Source organism: Triticum urartu, chromosome 6, assembly GCF_003073215.2.
Source record: "Triticum urartu cultivar G1812 chromosome 6, Tu2.1, whole genome shotgun sequence".
Classification (NCBI taxonomy): domain Eukaryota; kingdom Viridiplantae; phylum Streptophyta; class Magnoliopsida; order Poales; family Poaceae; genus Triticum; species Triticum urartu.
Window position 1 is genome coordinate 296,543,662 of NC_053027.1, and position 26,795 is coordinate 296,570,456.

Consider the following 26,795-nt stretch of genomic DNA (forward strand, 5'->3'; position numbering starts at 1 on the left):
TTTTCAATGAGAACATACCTTGACAAGATTTTGAAGTAGATCAAAATGGAACAGTCAAAGAAGAAGTTCTTGCCTGTGTTGCAAGGTCTGAAGTTGAGTAAGACTCAAAACGCGACCACAACAGAATATAGAAAAAGATTGAAAGTCATTCCATATGCCTCAACCATAGGCTCTATAAAGTATGCCATGCTGTATACTAGACCTATTGTGTACCTAGCCATGAGTTTGGCAAAGGGATACAATAGTGATCCATGAGTAGATCACTAGACAGCGGTCAAAATTACCTTAGAAGTCTAAGGAAATATTTCTCGGCTATGGAGGTGATAAAGAGTTCATCGTAAAGAGTTACGTCGATGCAAGCTTCAACACCGATCTGGATGACTCTGAGTCTCTATCTGGATACATATTGAAAGTGGGAGCAATTAGCTAGAGTAGCTCTGTGCAGAACATTGTAGACATAGAAAATTCGCAAAATACATATGGCTCTGAATGTGGCAGACCCGTTGACTGAACTTCTCTCACAAGCAAAACATGATCACACCTTAGTACTCTTTGGGTGTTAATCACATAGCAATGTGAACTATATTATTGACTTTAGTAAACCCTTTGGGTGTTAGTCACATGGAGATGTGAACTAATCACATAAAGATGTGAACTATTAGTGTTAAATCACATGACGATGTGAACTAGATTATTGACTCTAGTGCAAGTGGGAGACTGAAGGAAATATGCCCTAGAGGCAATAATAAAGTTGTTACTTATATTTCCTTATATCATGATAAATGTTTATTATTCATGCTAGAATTGTATTAACCGGAAACTTAGTACATGTGTGAATACATAGACAAAACAGAGTGTCCCTAGTATGCCTCTACTTGACTAGCTCGTTAATCAAAGATGGTTAAGTTTCCTAACCATAGACATGTGTTGTCATTTGATGAACGGGATCACATAATTAGAGAATGATGTGATGGACTAGACCCATCCGTCAGCTTAGCACTATGATCGTTTAGTTTATTGCTATTGCTTTCTTCATGACTTATACATGTTCCTATGACTATGAGATTATGCAACACCCTAATACCAGAGGAACACTTAGTGTGCTATCAAACATCACAACGTAACTGGGTGATTATAAAGATTCTCTACAGGTGTCTCTGATGGTGTTTGTTGAGTTAGCATAGATCGAGATTAGGATTTGTCACTTCGATTGTCGGAGAGGTATCTCCAGGCCCTCTCGGTAATGCACATCACTATAAGCCTTGCAAGCAATGTGACTAATGAGTTAGTTGCAGGTTGATGCATTACGGAACGAGTAAAGAGACTTGCCGGTGATGAGATTGAACTAGGTATGATGATACCGACGATCGAAACTCGGGCAAGTAACATACCTGTGACAAAGGGAACAACGTATGTTGTTGTGCGGTTTGACTGATAAAGATCTTCATCGAATCTGTAGGAACCAATATGAGCATCCAGGTTCCGTTATTGGTTATTGACTGGAGATATGTCTCGGTCATGTCTACATAGTTCTCGAACCCGTAGGGTCCACACGCTTAACGTTCGATGACGATATGTATTGTGAGTTATGTGATTTGATGTACCGAAGGTTGTTCGGAGTCTCGGATGAGACCACGGACATGACAAGGAGTCTTGAAATGCTCGAGACATAAAGATTCATATATTGGAAGGATACATTTGGACACCAGAATGGTTCGGGTCATTTCAGATAAGTTCCGGAGTACCGGGGGTTACCCGACCCCCCCCCATGGTGGAAGAGAGGAGGCAGGCCAAGGTGTGGCATGCACCCCCCTAGCCCAATCAAAATTGGACTGGAGCTAGGGGACCGGCTCCCCTTTCCTTCTCTTCTTTTTCTCCTTCCTTCTTCTCCTATTAGGACTAGGAAAGGGGGAAATCTACTCCTACTAGGAGTAGGATTCCCCCCTTGGGCGCCCCCCTTGTGGCCGACCCTCCTCCTCCCCTCCTTTATATACGGGGAAGGGGGCACCCCATAGACACAAAAGTTGATCTTTAGCCATGTGCGGTGCCCCCCTCCATAGTTTTACACCTCGATCATATTGTCGTAGTGCTTAGGCGAAGCCCTGCATCGGTAACTTCATCATCACCGTCGACACACCATCGTGCTGATGAAACTCACCCTCAGCCTCAGCTAGATCAAAAGTACGAGGGGCATCACCGAGCTGAACATGTGCAGATCGCGGAGGTGCCATGCGTTCGGTACTTGATCGGTTGGATCGCGAAGACATTCGACTACATCAACCGCGTTACTAAATGCTTCCGCTTTCGGTCTACGAGGGTACGTAGACACACTCTCCCCTCTCGTTGCTATGCATATACTAGATAGATCATGCGTGATCGTAGTAAAATTTTGAAATACTGCGTTCCTCAACAGATACGTCTCCGTTGTATCTACTTTTCCAAACTCTTTTGCCCTTGTTTTGGACTCTAACTTGCATGATTTGAATGGAACTAACCAGGACTGACGCTGTTTTCAGCAGAATTTCCATGGTGTTATTTTTGTGCAGGAATAAAAGTTCTCAAAATGACCTGAAACTTCACGGAGATGATTTTTGGAATTAATAAAAAATATTGGCCTGCGCCCACCCCCATGGGGCATGCCCTCTGTCCTTGTGGCCCCCCTGGACCTCCACCGACCTCAACTCCAACTCCATGTATTCACATTCGGGGAGAAAAAAAATTAGAGAGAAGGATTCATCGCGTTTTATGATACAGAGCCGCTGCCAAGCCCTGTTCTTCCTCGGAGGGCAGATCTGGAGTCCGTTCTGGGCTCCGGAGAGGGGAATCCGTCGCCATCATCATCATTAACCACCCTCCATAACCAATTTCATGATTCTCACCATTGTGCGTGAGTAATCCCATCTTAGGCTTGCTGGACGGTGATGGATTGGATGAGATTTACCATGTAATAGAGTTAGTTTTGTTAGGGTTTGATCCCTAGTATCCACTATGTTCTAAGATTGATGTTGCTATGACTTTGCTATGACTAATGCTTGTCACTAGGGCCTGAGTGCCATGATTTCAGATCTGAACCTATTATGTTTTCATGCATATATTTGTCTTCTTGATCCTATCTTGCAAGTTATAGTCACCTACTACGTGTTATGATCCGGCAACCCCGCAGTGACAATAGTCGGGACACTTCCCGGTGATGACCGTAGTTTGAGGTGTTCATGTATTCACTAAGTGCTAATCCTTTGGTCTGGTACTCTATTAAAAGGAGGCCTTAATATCCCTTAGTTTCCAATAGGACCTCGTTGCCACGAAGGGTAGGACAAAAGATGTCATGCAAGTTCTTTTCCATAAGCACGTATGACTATATTCGGCATACATGCCTACATTATATTGATGAATTGGAGCTAGTTCTATGACACCCTATGTTATAACCGTTGCCTGATGAATGCCATCCGACATAATTATCCATCATTGATCCATTTCCTATGAGCTCGTTTCATATTGATCTTTGCTTTGCTACTTCTCTGTTGCCGCTGTTACGATTGCTACAAAATTGCTAATGTTACTTTTGCAACTGTTACCGTTACTGCCATACTACTTTGCTACTAAATACTTTGCTGCAGATATTAAGCCTTTCAGATGTAGTTGAATTGACGACTCAACTGCTAATACTTGAGAATATTCTTTGGCTCCCCTTGTGTTGAATCAATAAATTTGGTTTGAATACTCTACCCTCGAAAACTGTTGCGATCCCATATACTTGTGGGTTATCAAGACCTTTTTCTGGCGCCGTTGCCGGGGAGCATAGCTCTATTCTCTGAGTCACTTGGGATTTATATCTGCTGATCACTATGGGGAATTTGAAAGACCAAAGAACCAAGATTTTTCCCTCAACTATGAGGGGAGGTAAGGAACTGCCATCTAGCTCTGCACTTGATTCTCATTCTATTTTGAGTGAACTTGCAACACCTACACCTGCTATTGATTCTTATTTGTCGCATGTTATTGATGATGCTACTTCTGCTATGCATGATGCTTATGATAATACTACTTCTTTTCTTGATAATACTGTGCCACTAGGTGAATTTCTTGACGAACAACTTGGTAGGGTTAGAGAGAATGAAATTACTGAAACTGATGTTATTGTTGAAACTGAAGATTATGATTCTCCCCCTAGATATGAATTACCTGTTATACCTGTGGGCTATATTATGGATGAAGAAACTGCTAGAGACTTCTTTGCTTGCAATGATAGAGAGGATCTTAAGAAACTGTTAGCTAAGCTAAAAGAAAAATCCTTAAATGCTAGAATGAGATATGATCCTAATTTTGCTACTTCACATATCTTTGTTACTGATATGGATTATGAATTCTCTGTCGATCCTGAGTTAGTTACTTTGGTTGAAACTGATCCTTTCTATGGTTATGAATCTGAAACTGTTGTGGCACATCTTACTAAATTGAATGATATAGCCACCATATTTGCTCATGAGGAAAATAATCGCTATTACTATATTCTTAAATTGTTTCCTTTCTCATTAAAGGGTGATGCTAAATTATGATTTAATTCTCTTGCTCTTGGTTGTGTACGTAGTGCCCGGGATATGATTTACTACTTATCTGCAAAATATTTCTCCGCTCATAAGAAACAAGCTGCTTTAAAGGAAATATTTAACTTTGTGTAAATTGAAGAAGAGAGCCTCCCAGAAGCTTGGGGGAGGCTTCTCCAATTACTTAATGATTCGCCAGATCATCCTCTCAAGAAAAATGAAATACTTGATATCTTTTATAATGGACTAACCGATGCTTCCAAAGACCACCTGGATAGTTGTGCTGGTTGTGTTTTCAGGGAAAGAACTATTGAGCAAGCCGAATTGCTATTGAATAATATATTGAGTAATGATAATGATTGGACACTTCCTGAACCAACTCCCAAGCCAACTCTGAAGAAAATGGGTATTCTGTTTCTCAGTCCTGAAGATATGAAAGAGGCAAAGAAATATATGAAAGAAAAAGGTATTAAAGCTGAAGATGTTAAAAATTTACCGCCTATTGAAGAAATATATGGTCTTGATAACCCGACATAGGTAGTAGAGGTAAACTCTCTACATATATTTGATGAAGGTGATATTCCTCATAATAAGTCTGCTAGTCAATGCTTGGATGAGTTTGATAATTTTATTGTCAAACAAGAAAACTTCAATGCTTATGTTAGTAGACAATTCAAACGTAATACTTGCATGCTTGACCACTTGGGTGATTATATGAGTAAACTATTAATGATCTTAATCTTATTAGTAAACATGCTTCCATGGTTACAACTCAAGTGGAACAAGTCCCTAAAGCGCAAGATGATCTGCGTGATGAGTTGAATAGTAAGAATAAATGATAATGTTGTTAGGGTTATGACTAGAGGTGGAAAAATGACCCAGGAACCTTTGTATCCTAAGGGCTATCATAAGAGAGTTGAGCAAGATTCTCAGAGAATTAATACTGACGCACCTAGTCCTAGTACTAAACACAAAAAGAAAACTAATAGGACTTTGCATGCTAGTAAAGCTGATACACCTGAGAATCCCAATGATATTTCTATTTCTGATGCTGAGACACAATCTTGTGATGAACATGAACCTAGTGATAATGTTAATAATGATGGTCATGTTGATGCTCAACCTAGTAATGATAATGATGTTGAGATTGAACCTGTTGTTGATCTTGATAACCCACAATCAAAGAATCAATGTTATGATAAGAGAGACTTAATTGCTAGGAAATATGGTAAAGAAAGAGAACCATGGGTTCAGAAACCCATGCACTTTCCACCGAAGCCATCCAAGAAAAAGGATAATGAGGATTTTGAACGCTTTGCTGAAATGATTAGACCTATCTTTTTGTGTATTGATACGTCTCCAACGTATCTATAATTTTTGATTGTTCCATGCTATTATATTATCTGTTTTGGATGTTTAATGGGCTTTAATATGCACTTTTATATTATTTTCGGGACTAACTATTAACCGTAGGCCCAGTGCAAATTGCTATTTTTTGCCTATTTTAGTGTTTCGCAGAAAAGGAATATCTAACGGAATCCAAACGTAACGAAACCTTTGTGAGGATCTTTCTTGGAACAAGCGCAACCCAGGAGACTTGGAGTACAAGTCTGGAAGTCCGCGAAGCTTCCACGAGGCAGGGGGCGCGCCCAGGGGGTAGGCGCGCCCCCACCCTCATGGGCCCCACGGAGCTCCACCGACCTACTTCTTTCGCCTATATTGATTTGTGCGATATGCAAAAGAAGAAAGATGTGGATAATGATATTGTTAAATTGAAGCTATTTCCGTTTTCACTTGGAGATTGTGCTAAAACTTGGTTTTCTTCTTTGCCTAAAAATAGTATTGATTCATGGAATAAGTGCAAAGATGCTTTTATCTCTAAGTATTTTCCTCCCGCTAAGATCATCTCTCTTAGAAACGATATTATGAATTTTAAGCAACTTGATCATGACCATGTTGCACAAGCTTGGGAGAGGATGAAATTAATGATACGTAATTGCCCTACACATGGTTTGAATTTATGGATGATTATACATAATTTTTATGCTGGATTGAATTTTGCTTCTAGAAATCTTTTAGATTCAGCCGCGGGAGGTACTTTTATGGAAGTCACTTTTGGAGAAGCTACTAAACTCCTAGACAATATTATGGTTAATTATTCTCAATGGCACATCGAATGATCCACTAGTAAAAAAGTTCATGCTATTGAAGAGATTAATGTTTTGAGTGGAAAGATGGATGAACTTATGAAATTGTTTGCTAATAAGAGTGTTTCTTCTGATCCTAATGATATGCCTTTGTCCACTTTGATTGAGAATAATAATGAATCTATGGATGTGAATTTTGTTGGTAGGAACAATTTTGGTAACAACGCATATAGAGGAAATTTTAATTCTAGGCCGTTTCCTAGTAATTCCTCTATTAATTATGGTAATTCCTACAACAACTCTTATGGAAATTTTAATAAGATGCCCTCTGATTTTGAGACTAGTGTTAAATAATTTATGAATTCGCAAAAGAATTTCAAAGCTTTGATTGAAGAAAAATTGCCTAAGATTGATGAGTTGGCTAGGAACGTGGATAGAATTTCTCTTGATGTTGATTCTTTGAAACTTATATCTATTCCACCCAAGCGTGATATCAATGAGTCTCTCAAACTGTGATAATTTCCATTGATGAGTGCAAAGAAAGAACCGCTAGGATGCGTGCTAAAAAAGATTGCTTTGTGAAAGCGTGTTCCTCTAGTTTTCATGATAATAATGATGTAGATCTAAAAGTGATTGATGTGTATCCTATTAAATCTTTGTTTTCCAATATGAATCTTGATAAAGATGGTACTAGAGATGAGTCAACTTTAGTTAAAAGGCGTCCCAATGATTCGGAGTTTTTAGATCTTGATGCTAAAATTTATAAAAGTCGGATTGAAGAGGTCAAAACTTTACATAGCAATGAACCCACTATTTTGGATTTCAAGGAATTTAATTATGATAATTTCTCTTTGATAGATTGTATTTCCTTGTTGCAATCCGTGTTAAATTCTCCCCATGCTTATGATCAAAATAAGGCTTTTACTAAACATATCGTTCATGCTTTAATGCAATCTTATGAAGAAAAGCTTGAATTAGAAGTTTATATCCCTAGAAAACTTTATGATGAGTGGGAACCTACTATTAAAATTAAGATTAAATATTATGAATGCTATGCTGTATGTGATTTGGGTGCTAGTGTTTCCACGATTCCAAAAACTTTGTGTGATGTGCTAGGTTTCCGTGAATTTGATGATTGTTCTTTAAATTTGCACCTTGCAGATTCCACCATTAAAAAACCTATGGGAAGAATTAATGATTTTCTTATTGTTGCAAATAGGAATCATGTGCCCGTAGATTTCATTGTTCTTGATATAGATTGCAATCCTACATGTCCTATTATTCTTGGTAGACCTTTCCTTAGAACATTGGTGCAATTATTGACATGAAAGAAGGAAATATTAGATTCCAATTTCCGTTAAGGAAAGGCACGGAACACTTTCCTAGAAAGAAAATTAAATTACCTTATGAATCTATTATGAGAGCCACTTATGGATTGCATACCAAGGATGACAATACCAAGATCTATTCTTGTTTTTATGCCTAGCTAGGGGCGTTAAACGATAGCGCTTGTTGGGAGGCAACCCAATTTTATTTTTGTTCCTTTCTTTTTGTTCCTGTTTAGTAATAAATAATTCATCTATCCTATGTATGAATGTTTTTTATGTTTTAGTTAGTGTTTGTGCCAAGTAAAGCCTTTAGGATCTTCTTGGGTGATTGTTGTTTGATCTTGCTGAAAAAAAACAGTAAGTATGCGCTCACGAGAATAATTTTGAGTTTTTACCAGAGAGCGATAAAATACCAATTCCAACTGCAGTAGATCAATAGAAAAATTATTTAGGTCGTCCTAATATTTCAGAATTTTTGGAGTTTCGTAAGTATTCGAAACCTCCAGATTGCTACAGACTGTTCTGTTTTTGACAAATTCTGTTTTTCGTGTGTTGTTTACTTATTTTGATGAATCTATGGATAGTATCAGGGGGTATGAACCATAGAGAAGTTGGAATACAGTAGGCTTAACACCAACATAAATAAAGAATGAGTTAATTATAGTACCTTAAAGTGGTGGATTATTTTCTTATACTAACGGAGCTCATGAGATTTTCTGTTGAGTTTTGTGTTGTGAAGTTTTCAAGTTTTTGGGTAAAGATTTGATGGATTTTGGAACAACGAGTGGCAAGAGCCTAAGATTCGGGATGCCCAAGGCACCCCAAGGTAAATTTCAAGGACAACCAAAAGCCTAAGCTTGGGGATGCCCCGGAAGGCATCCCCTCTTCCGTCTTCGTCTATCGATAACTTTACTTGAGGCTATATTTTTATTCACCACATGATATGCGTTTTGCTTGGAGAGTCTTGTATGATTTGAGCCTTTGCTTTTTAGTTTACCACAATCATGTTGTACACACCTTTTGGGAGAGACACACATGAATCGGAATTTATTAGAATACTCTATGTGCTTCACTTATATGTTTTGAGCTAGCTAATTTTGCTCTAGTGCTTCACTTATATCTTTCTAGCTAATTTTATAGAAATTGTTGATCTCTCATGCTTCACTTATATTATTTTGAGAGTCTTTTAGAACAGAATGGTAATTTTGTTTGGCTATAAAATTAGTCCTAATATGATAGGCATCCAAGATGGGTATAATAAAAACTTCGATATAGAATGCATTGAATACTATGAGAAGTTTGATACTTGGTAATTGTTTTGAGATATGAAGATGGTGATATTAGATTAATGCTACTTAAGTAATTGAGAAATACTTATGTTGAGGTTTGTAGGTCCCGTAGCATGCACGTATGGTAACCGTTGTGTGACAAATTTGAAGCATGAGGTGTTCTTTTATTGCCTTCCTTATGAGTGGCGGTCGGGGACAAGCGATGGTCTTTTCCTACCAATCTATCCCCCTGGGAGCATGCGCGTAGTTCTTGTCTTTGATGACGTAGATTTTTGCAATAAGTACGTGAGTTTTTTATGACTAATGTTGAGTCCATGGATTATATGCACTCTCACCCTTCCATCATTGTTAGCCTCTTCGGTACCGTGCATTGCCCTTTCTCACCTCGAGAGTTGGTGCAAACTTCGCCGGTGCATCCAAACCCCGTGATGTGATACGCTCTTTCACACATAAACCTCCTTATATCTTCCTCAAAACAGCCACCATACCTACCTATTAATCATTTCCATAGCCATTCTGAGATATATTGCCATGCAACTTTCCACCGTTCCATTTTTTATGACACGCTCCATCATTGTCATATTGCCTTGCATGATCATGTAGTTGACATTGTATTTGTGGAAAATCCACTGCTCATAATTTTTATACATGTCACTCTTGAATCATTGCACATCCTGGTACACCACCGGAGGCATTCATATAGAGTCATATTTTGTTCTAGTATCGAGTTGTAATTTTTGAGTTGTAAATAAATTGAAGTGTGATGATCATCATTATTAGATCATTGTCCCATGAGGAAATAAAAAAGGTAAAAAGAGAAAGGTCAAATAAAAAAGAAAGCCCAAAAAATGAGAGAAAAAAAGAGAAGGGGCAATGTTACTATCCTTTTTCCACACTTGTGCTTCAAAGTAGCACCATGATCTTCATGATAGAGAGTCTCTTATTTTATCACTTTCATATCCTAGTGGGAATTTTCATTATAGAACTTGGCTTGTATATTCCAACAATGGGCTTCCTCAAAATTCCCTAGGTCTTCGTGAGCAAGCAAGTTGGATGCACACCCACTTAGTTTCTTTTTTTGAGCCTTCATACATTTATAGCTCTAGTGCATCCGTTGCATGGCAATCCCTACTCCTCGCATTGGCATCAATTGATGGGAATCTCCATAGCCCGTTGATTAGCCGCGTCAATGCGAGACTTTCTCCTTTTTTGTCTTCTCCACACAACCTCCATCATCATATTCTATTCCACCCATAGTGCTATGTCCATGGCTCGCGCTCATGTATTGCGTGAAACTTGAAAAAGTTTGAGAATACTAAAGTATGAAACAATTGCTTGGCTTGTCATCGGGGTTGTGCATGATGGGAGCATTTTGTATGACGAAAATGAAGCATGGACAAACTATATGATTTTGTAGGGATGAGCTTTCTTTGGCTATGTTATTTTGAGAAGACATAATTGCTTGGTTAGTATGCTTGGAGTATTATTGTTTTTATGTCAATATTAAACTTTTGTCTTGAATCTTTTGGATCTGAATATTCATGCCACAATAAAGAGAATTACATTGAAAATTATGTTAGGTAGCATTCCACATCAAAAATTCTATTTTTATCATTTACCTACTCGAGGACGAGCAGGAATTAAGCTTGGGGATGCTTGATACGTCTCCAACGTATCTATAACTTTTTATTGTTCCGTGCTATTATATTATATGTTTTGGATATTTAACGGGCTTTAATATACACTTTTATATTATTTTTGGGACTAACCTATTAATCGAAGGCCCAGTGCAAATTGTTGTTTTTTGCCTATTTCAATGTTTGCAGAAAAGGAATATCAAACGGAATCCAAATGGAACGAAACCTTCGCGAGGATCTTTCTTGGAACAAACGCAACCCAGGAGACTTGGAGTACAAGTCTGGAACTCTGCGAAGCTTCCACGAGGCAGGGGGCGCGCCTAGGGGGTAGGCGCGCCCCCACCCTCGTGGGCCCCATAAAGCTCCACCGACCTACTTCTTTCGCCTATATATACTCTTATACCCTGAAAACGTCCAAGAGAGCCACGAAACCACTTTTCCACCGCTGCAACCTTCTGTACCCATGAGATTCCATATGGGGACCTTTTCCAGCGATCTGTCGGAGGGGGAATCGATCATGGAGGGCTTCTACATCAACACCATAGCCTCTCCGATGATGTTTGAGTAGTTTACCACAGACCTTTGGGGTCCATAGTTATTAGCTAGATGGCTTATTCTCTCTCTTTGGTTCTCAATACAAAGTTCTCCTCGATGTTCTTGGAGATCTATTCGATGTAATACTCTTTTGCGGTGTGTTTGCCGAGATCCGGTGAATTGTGGGTTTATGAATTTGATTATCTATGACCATTATTTGGTTCTTCTCTGAATTCTTATATGCATGATTTGATATCTTTACATGTCTCTTCAAATTATCGATTTAGTTTGGCCTACTCGATTGATCTTTCTTGCAATGGGAGAAGTGCTTAGCTTTGGGTTCAATCTTGTGGTGTCCTTTCCCAATTATAGCAGGGGCAGCAAGGCACGTATTGTATTGTTGCCATCGAGGATAAAAAGATGGGGTTTATATCATATTACTTGAGTTTATCCCTCTACATCATGTCATCTTTCCTAATGCGTTACTCTGTTCTTATGAACTTAATACTCTAGATGCATGCTGGATAGCGGTCGATGTATGGAGTAATAGTAGTAGATGCAGAATCGTTTCGGTCTACTTGACACGGACGTGATGCCTATATTCATGATCATTGCCTTAGATATCATCATAACTATGCGCTTTTCTATCAATTGCTCAGCAGTAATTTGTCCACCCACCGTAATATATGCTATCATGAGAGAAGCCACTAGTGAAACATATGGCTCTGAGGTCTACTTTACATCATATAATTTTCCAATCTATAGTTTACTATTTATTTTTCAATCTTTATTTTCCAATCTATACAAAAATACCAAAAATATTTATATTATTATCTTTATCAGATATCACTTTCGTAAGTGACCGTGAAGGGATTGACAACCCCTTTATCGCGTTGGTTGCGAGGTTCTTGATTGTTTGTGCAGGTACTAGGCAACTTGCGTGTAGTGTCCTACTGGATTGACACCTTGGTTCTCAAAAACTGAGGGAAGTACTTACGCTACTTTGCTGCATCACTCTTTCCTCTTCAAGGGAAAACCAACGCATGCTCAAGAGGTAGCACGTATGTGTTTGACTGATATGCTTAAAATGCCTCCTTATGCTAAGTACATGAAAGATATTGTTACAAATAAAAGAAAGATACCAGAAGCTAAAATTTCCACCATGCTGGATAATTATACTTTTAAGGGTGGAATACCAAAGAAACTTGGAGATCCAGGGATACCAACTATACCATGCTCCATTAAAAGAAACTATGTTAAAACTGCTTTATGTGATCTTGGAGCCGGTGTTAGTGTTATGCCTTTCTCTTTGTATCGTAGACTTGAATTGATTAAGTTGAAACATACTGCAATTTCTTTGCAAATGGCTGATAAATCAACTGCTATACCCATCGGTATTTGTGAGGATGTGCCTGTTGTGGTTGCAAACGTTACTATCGTAACCGACTTTGTTATTCTTGATATTCCCGAGGACGACAGTATGTCGATCATCCTTGGTAGACCCTTTTTAAATACTGCAGGGGCTGTTATTGATTGCAACAAAGGCAATGTCACTTTTCATGTTAATGGTAATGAGCATACGGTACACTTTCCGAAGAAACAACCTCAAGTTCATAGTATTAATTCTATTGGAAATTTTTCAACTATTACTACTGGAGGTTTTGAATTCCCTCTTCCTACTGCCGAAAAGAAATATGATATTCTTATTGTTGGGGACATGCATATCCCCATTGAGGTAACCTAGTGTTATTAAAAAATTCTCCAATTTCATGCCATTCAGAAGAAGTTTGTTAATAAGACTTGATAAACCTTGTTAATGGATTCCTTTTGATGAGCATGAGATGGATGAATTTAGAAGGCACAAATTTCTGTACCCACTTTTTACTTTCTGTTATTTAGGTTAAATAAAGAAAAATAGTATTTTCTGTCTATTTTATGAATTATCTATGCAACAAAAAATGTCCCAAAAATAAAAGTTCTCCAAATGCCCTGGAATTTTAGTATGATTTTTATAGAATATTTGAGAATTTCTGGCGGTGAACACACCAGGGGGCCTCTCCAGCTAGCCACAAGGGTGGAGGGCGCGCCCTACCCCCTAGGCACGCCCCTGGTCCTTGTGGGCCCCACGTGGTCCCCTCCACTTATTCCAGCACCCATCCACTCCTTCTTCCTCTAGGAAAAATCACTCCATAGCTCAAACTCATGTTCTTGCTCGTTTTGCTGCCATTTTCAATCTCCTTGATCAAAGGTCCATTCACAAAACTGCTTTGGGGGATTGTTCTTCGGTATGTGACTCCTCCAATGGTCCAATTAATTTTTGTTCTAGTGCTTTATATACTGCAAATTTTGGATTCGTTGGTGACCCTGTTCTTGAGCTTGCATGTCAAATCTATATGGTCCAAAGTAGTTTTGATGCATGATATAGCCTCTAGGCACTTGTAGGAGTAGTTGCTATAAATCTTGTTGACCTTGGTTCACTTTCATTTTGAGTCACTAAAATTTTAGAAATTTTTCAAAGGAAGAAAAATTTCTAGGAGAATGTACCAAGGTGGTTCTTTGAGGAAGCAAGCACCAAGGCTCGCAATAGGCGAACCGGACCTTGAACCACCAAGGGAAGCTCAAGTGCAGCCTTATGAATGGCTGTTGGATGAATTTATGGTTCGTGCAGGTTTCAAGGATGAGTTCTATACATACGTAAAAAATGCCGGCCTTGAAGACTTTTTGTCAGATAAGTGCCTACAATATTACTATCTCACGGATTCCTTTGTGGGGAGGTTTGAGTTTTCATCTAAGCGTAATTCTCATACTGTCCTGTTTGACCTTTATGATGAATCTTATACCATGGACCTAGAAGATTTTTGTGATGCATGCAAAATTCCACAATGGGGCCTCCTTAGTGAGCCTCACAAATCTGAATATAATGATTTCCTTGCTAGCATCACCATTGGAGAAACTAGAAATATCACACAAGCCACCATAGGGAGCATTCACTTTCCTGCTATTCATTACTTTGCTCTCTTTATAGGAAGATGCATTAACGGTAAACATGATCATAGCCACCTTTGCGTACCAGATCTTAGTGTCCTCAAATGTGCAATGTTAGGTGATAAGCGATGTAACTTGGGGGCTATTATTGCAAGGAGGTTACATCTTAATGCTAAAGATGGATATTTATTTGGTGGGATTTATGCAACTCGTTTAGCTAATTATTTGGGTATATCCATAAGAGGGTATGACATTGAGCTGCCACCTGCTTTTCTTGATTATAATGCTATGGTACGGTACCAGTTTCTTAAGAGGAACAAACAGTTCCTCTAGTACCGACTAATCTTTGATAGATGACGCGCCATCCATGTTACTCCTCCCGCTCCTGCTTTCTTTAACTTTCAGGCAAATGGGAGATATTTTATAACTATAGAGGAGGCAAACGAATATGAGAGAATAGCGAAGGATGCCCGCCTCAATGTTGCAGCCCTTCAGACAGTAGCTGATGCATCTCAGTACAACCCCGACTACAACTTTGGATATCCGCCAGGCCAGCCGTGGCCCTAGACCAACTTAGGCCAAAAGCCTAAGCTTGGGGGAGTACGTATTTCTCACTGACATTAAATTCATGTTCACACACTCATTTCAATTGTCGGTGTTCATACTTTTTCATTGTATTATCCATGTTAGTTTATTTCTTCTTCTTGCCTTCTTCTTGTGTGTTTGAAAAACCTTAAGAAAAACCAAAAAAATTAGTTGTAGTTAGTTTACTTTCTATGCATGCTTAGTTGTAATATTAAAAGAAAACCCGAAAAGATTTCTCGTTCTTCGTTAGCTTGTTGGGAGTTTTCCCATGTAAATAGTTTTTCTCGTTCTTGTTTCTCTTTCTTCAGAAAAACAAAAACTCCAAAAATATTTCAGTGTGTTTCGTTGAAATTCTTTTATTTTCTTTGGGGGTCAAGAGGAGAAGACCACGATGAGAATTTTGAGTGTCTCTTATATGCATTATTGCTTATCTAACAAAGAGCCCATATAACCTTGTCTTCTCCCTTGAATAAATGTTTGCAAATCCAGCTTAGTCCAATGCACGTGCACTATTATTATTATCCACACTGTTCCATCATGCAAGTGAAAGGAAATAATGACGATATATGATGAAATGATTGAGATGAGGAAAAGCTGGTATGAACTCGACCTATCTTGTTTTTATAAATATGATTAGTTCATCGTTCCTGATTCAGCATATTATGAATGAAACATGTTTGCAATGACAATTAGAGATTATGATTACTCATTCCATGCTTAATTAGCTAGGGGTTTATAATGGTTTACCTTGCATGCCAACATGGAAATTAAAATGGTTGTGATGTAGTATGATAGGATGGTGTCCTCCTTTGAATGATTCGAGTGGCTTGACTTGGCACATGTTCACACATGTAGTTGAAACAAAATTAACATATCCTCCATGATATTTATGTTCATGGTGATTTGTATCCTACTCATGCTTGCATTCAATGTTGGTTAATATCACTGCATGTTTATGACTGTTGTCGCTCTCTAGTTGGTTGCTTCCCAGTCTTTTTCTAGCCTTCACTTGTACTAAGCGGGAATACTACTTGTGCATCCACTTCCATAAACCCCAAAGTTGTTCCATATGAGTCCACCATACCTTCCTATATGTGGTATTTACCTATCGTTCCAAGTAAATTTTCATGTGCCAAACTCTAAACCTTCAAATGACAATCTATTTTGTATGCTCGAATCCCTGATGTATCAACTAGGGCTATCAATATCTTCCATGCTAGGTGGGTTATTCTCACGATGAGTGGACATTGCTCATCATTCACGAGAAAATGGCTGGTAACCAGGATGCCCAGTCCCATGCTCAAATCAAATCAAAATTTAATTGCAAACAAAACTCCCCCAGGACTGTTGTTAGTTGGATGGTACCCGTTGTTTCGGACCAGCCGTGGAGTGTGCTTGTTCGTGGTGGGGGAGTATAAACTTTACTATTCTGTTTGGGAACCGCCTATAATGTATGTGGCATGGAAGATACCAAGATCTCTTGATTGTTATGTTGACAATGAAAGCATACCGCTCAAAATATTATTTATCTTTATCTCAAAACTCGAGCTCGGGCACCTCCGCAAATCCCTGCTTCCCTCTGCGAAGGGCCTATCTATTTACTTTTATTGCTGAGTCATCATCCTCTTATAAAAACATCAATTAGAGAGCATCACTGTCATTTGTATGCATTGTTATTAATTGGTATTGAGTATGACTGTGATTGGATCTCTTTTACCATGAATTACAATGTCTAGTCAGTCCTTGATCTTCAGGGGTGCTCTGCATTTATGTTTTGCTGTCTCGGAAAGGGCTAGCGAGATACCATCTTGTTATATCATATCACGATTGTTTTGAAGAAGTGATGTCATCCGAGATTTACTATTATTGCTCGCTAGTTGATTATGTCATTGATATGAGTAAATGTGAGACCTAAACATTTTTGTGAATATGGTTAGTTTATAATCTTTGTTGAAAACTTGAATGCTAGCTTTACATATTTGCAACAACAAGATCAAATAGAGTTCGTAAAAGTTTTTCTTTATCACTTTCAGTTTGTCAATTGAATTGCTTGAGGACAAGCAATGGGTTAAGCTTGGGGGGGGGGGCTTGATACGTCTCCATCGTATCTACTTTCCCAAACTCTTTTGCCCTTGTTTTGGACTCTAACTTGCATGATTTGAATGAAACTAACCCGGACTGACGCTGTTTTCAGCAGAATTGCCTTGGTGTTATTTTTGTGCAGAAATAAAAGTTCTCAGAATGACCTGAAACTTCACGGAGATGATTTTTGGAATTAATAAAAATATTGGTGAAAGAATCAACCGAAGGGGGACCACACCATGGCCACGAGGGTGAGGGGCGCGCCCACCCCCCTGGGGCGTGCCCTCCATCCTTGTGGGGCCCCTGGACCTCCACCGACCTCAACTCCAACTCCATATATTCACGTTCGAGGAGAAAAAACAGAGAGAAGGATTCATCGTGTTTTACAATACGGAGCCGCCGCCAAGCCCTATTCTTCCTCTGGAGGGCAGATCTGGAGTCCGTTCTAGGCTCCGGAGAGGGGAATCCATCGCCATCGTCATCATCAACCACCCTCCATCACGAATTTCATGATGCTCACCGCCGTGCATGAGTAATTCCATTGTAGGCTTGCTGGACGGTGATGGGTTGGATGAGATTTACCATGTAATCGAGTTAGTTTTGTTAGGGTTTGATCCCTAGTATCCACTATGTTCGAAGATTGATGTTGCTATGACTTTGCTATGCCTAATGCTTGTCACTAGGTCCCAAGTGCCATGATTTCAGATCTGAACCTATTATGTTTTCATGAATATATTTGTCTTCTTGATCCTATCTTGCAACTTATAGTCACCTACTACGTGTTATGATCCGGCAACCCCGCAGTGACAATAGTCGGGACACTTCCCGGTGATGACCATAGTTTGAGGAGTTCATGTATTCACTAAGTGCTAATGCTTTGGTCCGGTACTCTATTAAAAGGAGGCCTTAATATCCCTTTCCAGTAGGACCCCGCTGCCACGGGAGGGTAGGACACAAGATGTCATGCAAGTTCGTTTCCATAAGCACATGTGACTATATTTGGAATACATGCCTACATTATATTGATGAATTGGAGCTAGTTCTATGTCACCCTATGTTATAACCGTTGCATGATGAATGCCATCCGACATAATTATCCATCATTGATCCATTGCCTACGAGCTCATTTCATATTGATATTTGCTTTGTTACTTCTCTGTTGCCACTGTTACGATTGCTACAAAACTTCTACTGTTACTTTTGCCACTGTTACCATTACTTCCATACTACTTTGCTACTAAATACTTTGCTGCAGATATTAAGTCTTTCAGGTGTGGTTGAATTGACAACTCAGTTGCTAATACATGAGAATATTCTTTGGCTCCCCTTGTGTCAAATCAATAAATTTGGGTTGAATACTCTACCCACGAAAATTGTAGCGATCCCCTATACTTGTGGGTTATCACATAGCAGTTCAGGCAGTCCCTTCCAAACTGTGTACACGTACGTACAACTAGATGCCAAAAAATACGGCCACGCATGTACATACAGGCGGGGTCTCGAACGCCTACTCACGCATATGTACGGCCAGGGCTCATGTACATGGAGAGGCAGTGGACGGCAGCAACGACGCCATGTTCATCAGGAGCCAATCGGCTTAGACGGAACAGCCGAAACAAGGTCTCGCGTACCACAGAACGGAGGAAACAGGCCTTCTGTTTGATCGCGTACGATCAAAACAGGGTCCTGTTCATCAGGAAGGGTCTGGCGTACCGCAAAACGGAGGAAAAAGACTTGTGTTGCAGTGCCTATGGTCGAAACAGGGTCCTCTTGATCGGGAGGGGTGTGTCGTACCACAAAACGGAGGAAACAGACTTATGTTGGAGCGCCTACGGCCAAAACGGGGTCTTGTTCATCCACCGTCTACTACCTCGCTCCAGCCTCCACGAGCTACTGTTCATCCACCGTCGACCTCCTCCAGCCTCCATGGGCTACTATTCATCCACGGCTACTGTTCATCCAGCCTCCACTGGCTGCTATTCATAGAGCCTCCACATGGTCCTATTCATCCACCCCCACATGGCTGGGGTGTGGCAGCCTCCTCGGGGTCCTGATCATCCAGCGGCAACGACCTACTACCACAGGGTCTTGTTCATCCAACCCCCACCGGGAACTGTTCATCCATAGCCAACCAACCGACTCGACTCACCACGTCTCAACTCGTTCTACGTACCGGGCGAACGGTAGCAACGGTCACTGTTCATCGAGAGGCAACCCAACACCGGCTGGCTACGTCTTGCACGGGGGCTCGATCAGCTTCAGTAAGCAGCAACAATGATTGATCGCTCGGGTTCAGTTAGCAGCAGTAGTAAAGAAATCGCTTGGGTTCAGTCAGCAGTGAATGAATCGCTCGGGTTCAGTCAACAGCCAAGGGATCGATCGCTCTGGTTCAGTAACATGTGATCACTCGGGTTCAGTTAGCAAACGCCTCGCACATAAGCGCGTACATGAGAGAAACGCGGAAACCTCCGTGCATCGCTCGGCCCCGACCACCCACCGTAACCGGGAACTCCCCTTTATTTTCCTCGCCCTTGCTTCTACCATAGTTTTTTCCGTCATGAACGGCCCAAATAATGTCATGCAGCTACGTCTCTGGCCCGCCCAGGACAAAAAGCCCATTTTTTGTCATAGAAGTAGGAGCCCACCACATCTATGATGATACCGGGTTTTGTCATAATTATCATCATAGAAGTGTCATAAGCATGACAGAAAAAATTCATTCGGCCCAAAATGTCACGGATGTGTCTTTTTTTGTAGTGAGAACTAGTGGCTTGGTGAAGACAAGGATTTGGTAGACCAGTTCCAGTTGCTGTGACAACTGTACGTCTGGTTAGGGAGGCTGAGATTGAACTCAGAAGACTATGTCTTCACCTTATTCCCCTTGAGCTAAGGACACCCAGTCCTCGCCCACTCACTTTGGTAAGTCTTCAAGGTAGACTTCAAAACCTTCACAGACTCCGTTCACTGGCGACCCACAATGACTCTTGGATGCTCAGAACATGACGCCTAACCGGATAGAGGATGCACAGTCCTCAAGTGTAACAAGTCTTGAGGTCACGCGGACAGAAAGACTTCGGTGATGCCTAACACTCTTTGGCTCTGGGTGTTTTGGGCTTTGTCCTCTCAAGGATCTCTCTCTCAAAGGCTTCGGAGGTGGGTTGCTCTCAAACGACAAAAGGCGTGCACTAACTCTGAGTAGCCACCAATCTATGGTGTAGGGGTGGGCTATTTATAGCCAGGAGGCAACCCGACATGATATGTCTGAAATGACCCTGGGTCACTAAGGAACCAACACGTGTCCAACGGTCGGATTATAAACACACACGGCAGCTTGGCTTGGGCTACAAGCCAAGCCGAGTTACCCAACTCTGGATAAGATTTGCTTTCATTGTCTTCGCTCGAAGACATAGGATTTTAGTTGAGCATCACTTCAGTCATCTGACTTTGTTCACTTGGATCCCACTTAACAGTACGGTGGTTCCTATGACTCAATAAAGAAGAAAAGGAAACTATGAAAGAAACAATGTCTTCGCACTCCATAGTCTTCAAGTGAATGTCTTCACATGTCCTTATCATCAACGTGAATGTATTCACAAACCACCATTGTCTTTAATGTCTTCATACATTTTTAGGGGTCATCTCTGGTAGGTAAACCGAATCAATGAGGGATTACTACATGTGTTGTCCTGCAATTCTCACAAACACATTAGTCCCTCAACCATGTTTGTCGTCAATACTCCAAAACCAACTAGGTGTGGCACTAGATGCACTTACAGTACCGACAGTCATACTAGAGGAGGAGAGGCAAGCCAACAGTGCCAGAGCAAAATACGGCTAACGTATGAGCGTGAGCGCTCGTACCGCCGGTAGTACCAAACTCGGACAGGGACCTACAGAAGGTATCATTTCCCACGATGACTAATGATACGAGCATTGAGCGCTTGTGTCGTCTGTCATAGCATATGCGCGGCTAGAGCAACAAAAGGTCTGTTTTCTCACGACGGTGCACGGTACGAGCACACTCGTGCCGTCGATCGTACTAGGTATGCATCAACACATTTTCTTTGTAATATCGACCATATGAGCCTAAGGAGGAGGTAAATCAATCTAATTTTCCAATCTCCTCTCTCTTCTTCTCCAAATCTCTCCAAACCCTTGTCAGATCTCTCTCCCTGCTTGTTTTCAGTTCAAATCCTTCCGCACGAACAATTTACGGTATGTTTCTCCTCCAATCCCCAACTATTTTTTCGCAAATCTGTGTTCTAATGTTTGGGAGTTAATCCAAACACATGGAGTGCAACTAGGAATGGCGCTCCCACCTCCCACCACGGTGTTGACCACCTCACCGGTGATCTCCATCCCTCTCCACTAATCTGTGGATCCTCTCCGGCGATCTTCTCCAGCGTCTTCTCTAGATCAAGGTAGTACCCATCTTCTATGGGTTCATCTGGTGGATCTACTCTTGGTTTGGATTTCTCCAAGGGTAGGATTTTCTCTGATGAGGTTTTCAAATCGACTGGTCACACAGTTCATCCAATGGGGCGAATGAGGGCATTCACATTGGTTGTCTCTTTTAGTCATCATGCTTTCCGTTTGTCAGAAGATTATGTGGTGGCGGCATTGGAAGCTGCAATTGGTGGATCTGCAATTGATCTTCGTGTGGGTCACGTCAAGGATAAGGTTTATTCTTTTCAAGTCTCCTGCAAGCAAGTTGCTTTTCTTATTATGGATCTTCGTTCGTTTGCTTGTGATCTATTCAAATGTTACTTTAAGTTGTGGGGCAACAGGGGGCCTAATTGGGTTAGAGAGCTTAAGATCTCGCGGAAAGAATGGATGCAGAATGGATTTTGGTTAGTCCAACTAAGCATCGATCATCCCTAGGTCTATTGGCCACGCATAAACCTCCTACTAGATCTTCTATCAAGTCGGCAGGCTCTGCTAAGAAGAAACTTTCTTTTGCCACTTTTGAACAATACTCAGCTTGTAAAGGATATAGATATCCTACAATGCAAAATTGTATTGATACAATCATTGATGGAGGTTATGAGGTATCTGCTCATGAGTGTGTTGTCATACAATAGTCTCCTCCTTTGGACTTGCATTGGGCGGTGGTTCGACCACCTATTTTGTTTGGTACGGTTGTTCCGTTGCTGGAGTTGGGCCGGCCGATGACCCTCGTGCCAGAGTGCGGTCCGGAGTCTTCTGAACAGATTCCCATGTATGAAGGAGATCTCTCCGCGTGGATCACGGAGGCGGGATTGATTTCTATTCAAAATGATTGATCTATTTCTGGCCCATTGCTTTCTGAGATTCAGCCGGGCGATGGCCCATTGCTACAGAATAGCCCAATTTCTGCTAGGCATTCTAGCTCAGCTATCCCGATCCCAATGCCCATTGCTTAGGATATTCCTACCTCTCAAGAGGCTACTCGGTAATTTGATGCAATGGTCGATGACATGGTGGACCGCATTGTTACTTGCATTGTTTGTTCTCAAAGGGGCCACCTGTCATCTGCCTATGGAATTTGAGTGGTCTGCACGGCTTGCTCGCGCCCAGGTCACTCTAGGAAGGATTGCAATGATTTCGTGCACTCCAATGGATTGGTTTGGAAGCCAATTTCTTTGCAACAAAATATGAGTATTTTGGAATCCTCTGCCTGTCATCAGAAGGGAGGCGGAGTTATTGGGATAGACTACCTAGCCACATCATCGCTGCCCACATTGCTGCAAACTCCCTCTCCTCCTTCCAAAGAAAACCCCAGGCCAGCCTTTCCATCTTCATCCATGGCGAACTACGAGCTTGATCCTCAGCGCTTTGTGCCAGCCGTCCACCACATCATTGATGGTGGCGACCGTCATCTTCCTCTTACCTTCTTCACGCCTGCAGCACGTCTGCCTCGCCGCCATGAGGATTTCATGGTGGCTGAGGTGATGCCTGCCCCAGTGTGGCCGCTCGGGCCGGTTTGCGAGGAGATTGTGCAGTTCCTGCAAGACAGAGGTATTTTGGTTCGCTCTGCTCAACCATGGTTTCATGGGTTGGTCTGTTCCAAGTTAGAGATCCAACTGTCAGATATACTCTGGTTCAGCATGCTCCTTTCCCGATTGGCAATGATCGATTTGTTAGATTTATGAAGCATGATGAGGGGGGAAATTTCAAGGGGACTCATGGTTTCCGCAAGGGCTGGTTAATGTTCATTGGCATTTCTCTAGATTATAGCACTCCTGAGTTCATCTCGCAAGCGGTAGGTACTTTTGGGAAGTTTATCTCCTGGGACAGTGAAGATCCCTACCTGGTGAGAACTTTGGTTGAGGCTAGTTTTCCAGATACACCTATCATTCCCCATAATGTGGTTTTTGATGATTATGCTGAATGGGGAGGAGCACAAGTTTCTTGGAATGCAGCGTGTTATGTTTTGGGTGCAGATTTTGCCGATGAGATGCCAAATGATGAGGACCCAATGCCCTTGGATGGGAATCCTCATCCTTTGCCCGATAATCTTATACCTGACAATCTGCCCTTTGTGCTGCCTTCTTATCCAATGTTGGGATGGAATGATGCCCCTGTTGTTGCTCCTCCTCCTCCTGAGAACAATGCAGACGCTGGATGGGGCCATGATCTTTGAGGTGAAAATGAGGCGGAGATTGAATAGCCTCCGCAACTTGCAGCGCCAGAGCAAGACCAGGTCTCCACTGTCATTGATCAGCCACTGCAACTATAGGATGAACAACAAGAGTAGCAGCCTATTTTTTTGGAGAATCCACTAACAATTGTCCTTATCAGCCCCTAGTTATTCAACATCATGAGATCTTCATTGGTATGGCTCATATTGTGGCTGGGCCACCTCTTCCTCCTGAGATGATTTGGAAGAGGTCCTTTCAGAATTTGATGTTTGATTTTACTGTCAAGGAGGTGCCGAGGTCGATCTTCTTCAAACCCTTGGGCACAATAACGAATTCCAAGCGCACTTGGTCTATTGCGTTTGATGAATCCAAGAAGATGTATTTGTTGGTGACCAATTTGCCTAGTTCTACTCCTCTGAGGAAGTCTGTTGTGATTAAGGGCGAAGTGGCCAGAGTCTTGTTTGAGGAATTGCCTGATGCTCCTGCTTCTGTCTCTGAGGATGCTTTGCCTGCTGATTCTGGTGAGATGTCTCAGTCCGTAAGTCCTCATAAGTGGTTTTTGCTACAGAGAAACAAACCAATGAGAAGAAATAGAGAGGGAGGAAGAAGATGCCTGCACCCCTTGTGGACACGTCTCTGAGGCGATGCACCAGAAGTGTGGTAAAGCTTGATGGTTTTAAAAATGTGGTTTTTGAGCAGCTCTCTCTTCAGCCCACGAAGAAGCGACATCGCTCCAAGCCCATGGATGTCAAGGCCCAGCCCAACTCTGAAGATGCTCACAGCCAGGACAAGCAAGAAGATTCTCACAGCCAGGACAAGCAAGAAGATGCCCCTCCTCATACTCCAATCAAGGTCTTACAGGAGGTGGGAGCGGAGCTAGAGATTGAGCCATCCCTCCTTTCTATGAACAAGCTTATGGCTGATCCCAAGGAGGACTCCTCTTCCTCTACTGCATAAATGTTTATGTTAGCTGCTTTATTTAGGTGTAGCGATCCTGTTAAATCTGCTTCTTTTATTGTCATACTGGGTCTTGTTGCAAACGATTCAGACTGCGTTATTAACGTTTGTAATATTCTGGGATGTATGGCATTGTATGTCATGCTACTTTTAGTTCAATCTTGTTTGGTTATTAATGAATCGAGTGTCCACGGGTAGCTGGAAAATCCTCTGTTGGAATGTCAGAGGTTTGAATTATGACGTATGACAATGCTCTGTCAGAGAAAAAGTGCTTGAAAGTCAATGTGTTGTTGTTTGTCTGCAAGAAACCAAACTTCCTTTACGCACTCGTGCGCTTATTAAAAGCATTTTCCCTTCTGGTTTTGATCATTTATTGAATCTCCTTTGAGAGGAGCTTCTGGTGGTATTTTAATAGTGTGGCGTTCAGATGTTTTTCATGGTAACTTGGTGGAAGTGAAACATTTTGGCATTGTGATTAGTTTCACCTCAGTGCATAATAATGAGAAATGGTTTATGGTGAATGTTTATGGGCCTTGGCAAGGTGAAATGAGCGATGAATTTGTTAATTGGTTATATAATTTGGAGGTTGAGCCTGAACAAAAATGGATTTTGATGGGGGATTTCAACTTTATTAGATCCCTTGATAATAGAAATCTTCCTGGAGGAGATGTAAATGACATCTTCATTTTTAATGAGATCATAGGCCACTTGGGTCTTTTGGAACTTCATTTAAAGGGGAGAAGATTTACCTGGTCAAACATGTAGGACATAGCACTTCTAGAACAACTTGACTGGGTTTTCACTTCTACTAGTTGGATCAATCTATATCCTATGACACAAGTTACTCCCCTTGCAAAAACTGCCTCAGATCATGTACCCTGCCTAATTTCTATTTGCACTTCTATACCAAAAGCTAACCTTTTTAGGTTTGATTTTTTTTGGGTACATCAACCAGGTTTCATGGACTGTGTGCAAGAGGTTTGGGCTAGAAGCTCTCACAAGTCTCATATTTCAGCAATCATTGTGGATAAACTAAAAGCTTTGAGATTTGCTATAAATAAATGGCAGAAAGGGTTGTCTCACATCAAAAGGTTGATTGAGAAGTGCAATTGGGTGATCCTTTGGTTGGATAATTTAGAGGATCTGAGGCCTTTATCCAGGCCAGAGGCCAATTTCAGGAAGATTGCCAAATTACAGCATGAACATCTTTTGCATTTTTAGTATCTCTATTGGAGAAAAACATGTACAATTAGGTATATCAAAGTGGGGGAGGAAAATTTCAAGTTTTTTTAGGAAATGGCCACTAAAAGATATAGGAAGAATTCTATTGCAAGTTTGTTGTTGTCTGATGGCACTATTAATTTAGATCATGAGGAAATGGCCAAGGAATTCTTACATTCCTTCAAAGGCAGAATGGGTACTGTTAAGCCAATAAAGTTGGAGAGGGACATCCTCTCTCTAATTCCAAAGGTGCAGGGGCTAGAGGTCCTCACCAAGCCTTGTGAGGTCAAGGAAATTGAAAATGTGATTAAGGAGTTTCCCATTGATAAGGAACCAGGGCCTGATGGTTTTAATGGCCTTTTCTTTAAAAAAATTGGCACATTATCTCTGGTGATTTTATTAAGCTAGTGCATGAATTTCATGCTGGAACTACTCATTTGGAAAATCTCAATGATGCCTTCATTACCCTGGTCCCAAAAAAGCAGTCTCCTAAGGTTATTGGTGATTTTAGGCCAATTTCTCTCACCAGTGTTGGTCTGAAGTTCCTCACTAAACTAGCTGCTAATAGGTTTCAAGAGGAGATCACCAAGTGTGTACATAAGAACCAATATGGTTTCATCAAGTCAAGAACAATTCAAGGTTGTCTTGCTTGGACATTTGAGTACATCCATCGGTGCAATCAGTCAAAGAAGCCCATCCTTTTGCTTAAGTTAGATTTTGAAAAGGCTTTTCATTCTATTCAGCATGAGGCAATTTTAAAGATTCTTCTGGCAAAGGGATTTGACAAGAGATGGATCACATGGATTTAACAATTATTGTCCTCTAGAACTTGTTCAGTTCTACTAAATGGAGTTCCTGGAAACCAT